Source organism: Morone saxatilis, unplaced genomic scaffold (genome assembly GCF_004916995.1).
Source record: "Morone saxatilis isolate NCDOM2014 unplaced genomic scaffold, NCSU_SB_2.0 Contig14, whole genome shotgun sequence".
In the NCBI taxonomy this organism is placed as follows: Eukaryota; Metazoa; Chordata; class Actinopteri; family Moronidae; genus Morone; species Morone saxatilis.
In genome coordinates this window covers 7,287,824-7,291,480 of record NW_023339696.1, presented here as the reverse complement: position 1 = coordinate 7,291,480, position 3,657 = coordinate 7,287,824, and the positions used below count along the sequence as shown (strand labels likewise).

The window sequence follows — 3,657 nt, the reverse complement described above, 5'->3', positions numbered from 1 at the left end:
TTGCCGGTATATGTTAGCAGTCTCTTGCAATATTTACATGCTGTTTTGGTTTTGTCTGTCCATTTCTCACCGGTTGTATTTGTGTATATGGGGAAACCAAAATGCCGCCACACAGGTGATTTAAAACCGCTATTTCAAAGTTGTTGCCTACTGTCGCCATGTCTTCCCTCGTTCTGTGCCCCGTACCTACGTAGTGACGTAAGTCACGTGACTTGACGTCTGACGTTGAACAAATGAATCACCAACCAGTGACTTTTTTTTTTAAGATAACGTAACCTATTTCTAAAAAAAAACAAACAAAAAAAAAGAAACGTATCCTACTTCTCTCCGCCATTCTGCGATTATTTTTTTTCTGTCAACCGGTGCGAATCGTCACGCATTTGTACCGATTTTTAATCGTGTCACGATGCATCGTTACATCCCTAATTTAGCCTGTTGGATTATTGCTTTGATCTCGTTGGTAGTAGAGAAAAGAAATGCCGTAATTGTGTCCACTCAGGCAGTATTTGCAGGTTCCTGTCAATTTGAAAAGCTGCATCAACTGTTTCCAGGTTTATTTTCTGGGTTCAGGTGTTAAGTGGATCAAATACTCAGTGGCTGGGTTACATTTGGGGTACAGCCAGCCCGGGCACAGCACACTTTGCCTTCAGCACATGAACTCAGCAACCCGGTGACTGTAGTGGCATGGGCCTCGCACCAAAGTAGCTGGACTGAGAGCAGTTTGGACCGATTTAGGTACGGACAAACTGTCCGAACTCCAAAAGACTTCCAGAGAAGTCTAAAGAGTACTGACATGGATTGAGCCAACCCCTAAAAATAAGATATGAGGATCTTTTCTTTTTTAAACTGACATAATTAAAACTCTTCTTTTAGTTTAGAAAGTTGAAGTATTTGAAACAGGTGCTTGTTAAACAAAATTTGGATTGTTACTGTACACTGTGACTTTCTGTGAAATATTTTTACAGAAATAATGGGGCTCATTACAATAAAGACATAAATTAGCTTAATGTCAGAATTTTAGCTAAACTGAGACTTATTTTTCCTCCACTGAAACCAAGTTATGTGTATAATTTAGGAGGATCTATTGGCAAAATTCTATATAATACACATAACTGTTTTCATTAGTGTATAATCGCCTGAAAATAAGAATGGTCATGTTTTTCTTACCTTGGAATGAGCCTTTCACATCTACAGACACTGCACGTTGCCTTCCATGGAGCCCGCCATGTAGAAAAGCCATGTTTCTACAGTAGCCTAGAAGGGACAAACCAAACATTGGCTCTAGATAGGAGCGTTCAGGATTTTTGCGCGGCCACTCTAGTTTCTCCTTTGTGGGTGAAGCAAGGGATTTGCAATCTGCAACTACACCGCTAGATGCCACGTAATCCTACTCACTGGTCCTTTAACTGTCTCTCCTCCTGTGTGTGTGTGTGTGTGTGTGTGTGTTGGCAATTTACAGTAATGTTCCTTTTAATACAGGCGGCTGTCTAGAGAGATTGGGTTCCAAGTGGTTACAACATGGACGCAAATAGGAATGTGTGAGAGAGAAAGAGGAACGAGAGAGGACGACCATAGATTAGTGATAGAAACATATAGCACAAGGTACAGAAAGTGTTGTGGGCTACTAAAAAGAGTTGAGCACAGAAACACTGGCAGAAATTTCAATACAGAAACTAAATTGAACCTGTACAGCAGGTAATAAAAAATAAAAAAACTGAATCATGAACAACAGAATTCCATAAATGCATATTGGCCAGAAGAGCTTTAACAAGTTACCGTCCAGTAATGTGCTTACAATACATTTAAGCAGTGTTTTGAAAGATGATATTGCCAGGTTTAGTGCCTCATGTCTGTCCCAGAAGAGGAGGAGAAGGGGGGAAAAAACAGCAGCCACAAAGAGATGTAGCTCAGAAGTGAAATTGAAATATTGCTTTGGGGTGGTCTGTTCATGGAAGCCATCTTTACACTAAGCCACTCGTGCAAACCCTGGTGCAACAGGTGTGTCATGTTACATTGCATAGCAGTTAGTAATTTGGTCAGCCCCACTAAACATTAGCCTATGCCTGCCATATCCCTGTTACTTAGCACATGACCACTGTATGACCTGTGTTAATGCATTTTGTCAAGGTTAGTCTTATTGTATCCTGTAAGGAAAATGTGACAATAAAGATAAAGGGAAGTAAAAGAACATTCGCAAACACCAACATGGAATAAAAATACACACTATACGCAAACAAACATACTGTTAAAATTAAGAGAATTCTAAAACATAAATAGACTGGGGAAAACGAGGGAACCGGAAGAGCAAAAATGTTAACTCATTTCCAGGTTGTGGGACTTATTTCAACATAACTTTATCGTCTGTGTCTTTTTTTTGCTTTGCTTAGCAACCAAGACCTCTCCGTAATGTAACTTGTATGTAGTAGCTCTATGGTCTTGTAATTGCTCTTGTCTGCCTTAAACTGTTGTTGAGGGACTTGCTGTCGTGTAGTGGCATGTGAGCAATGAGCACACCTCCCCCAGAATAGATTCTGTATCAGCACATTGCATCACTTGCCTGTCATCTCTTGGCACAAATCATCTGCCTTGAAAACAAGTATTTTGTGTGTATGTCAGTGTGTTTGATTGTGTGTGAGCATGTGTCATGATCACGTATGTATGTATATTCACACCATGCAGCCGTAAGTGGAGGTATTAAAAATATGTGTGTTTATTTGTGTACGTTTAGTGTGCGCTCCTGTGTATGTTTGTGTGTTTGCAAATATTATGCATGCTTGTAATGAGTATCTGTGTTAGTGTTTGTTTTGTTAGTCTGCCCGTGTTTGCCTGCAGGAGCCAGTTACATTTTTCCTGCTGCCAAGGGGAAAAACTGCACCATCCTGCGTCAGCCACGTCCTCATCACAGAAATCAAAGGAATATGCATGTTTTTTTTAAATCTCAGGCTACTGTAGGACACACAGAGGGACTGTCTGCAGTCTCACAGTGACAGAGCCTGCTCTTATTATTACTAAATTGGAATACAAAGTGGTTGAACTGAAAAAGAGGAACAAGAGGGGCAGATGCATGAAAGAGATAAGTTCCCCTATCACTGTTTTCTGAGTAAGTCATGGTTTAAGGGGTAGTGTAGGGAGAAATCAATGACAAAACATGCTAGTTTTTTTTAGTTGACAAAGAAGAAAGTCATGTTTTGGTATATGAGGGATAGCGTCTCTTTGTATAGAGATGGAAAAATGACCAAAAGAAGAAGATGAGAGGATCAAGAGAAGGAGTTTGGGATAGAGTTTCAGGCAGGTTCTAGGCAAAACAAGAGTGCCAACTCGAGATTCCGCTCAGTCCACTACACAGCGCGTTCATAGCGTGATCAGCTTAATGTAATTCCAGCTCTCTGACTCACTGGACTATCAGCTTGCAGCTTATAATTAAGCTTATAATAATTAAGACAACTATAAATAATAAATTATGACATAATCTACTTAGCTTAAAATAATCATTTATAACTGAGCTTTTAATACTTAAACATGATGGCTATAATCAATAGTTTGGGCAATGGATCATGAATATGTGTAATGTGAAAGGGTTTGCTCTTAATGACAGTTAAGCTGTCCATGCAGTTTCCCTCAGCTTTGTATTGTCTTTCGGGTCATTGTTTTGGTTTT

General features: G+C 39.8%; 1 protein-coding gene across 2 annotated transcripts in view; it reads left to right on the top strand.

Annotated features, from left to right (window-relative positions):
- LOC118323695 (myocardin-related transcription factor B-like) overlaps positions 1-3,657 on the top strand; it is a 35,381-nt gene that overhangs the window by 10,039 nt on the left and 21,685 nt on the right. The window lies entirely within an intron of this gene.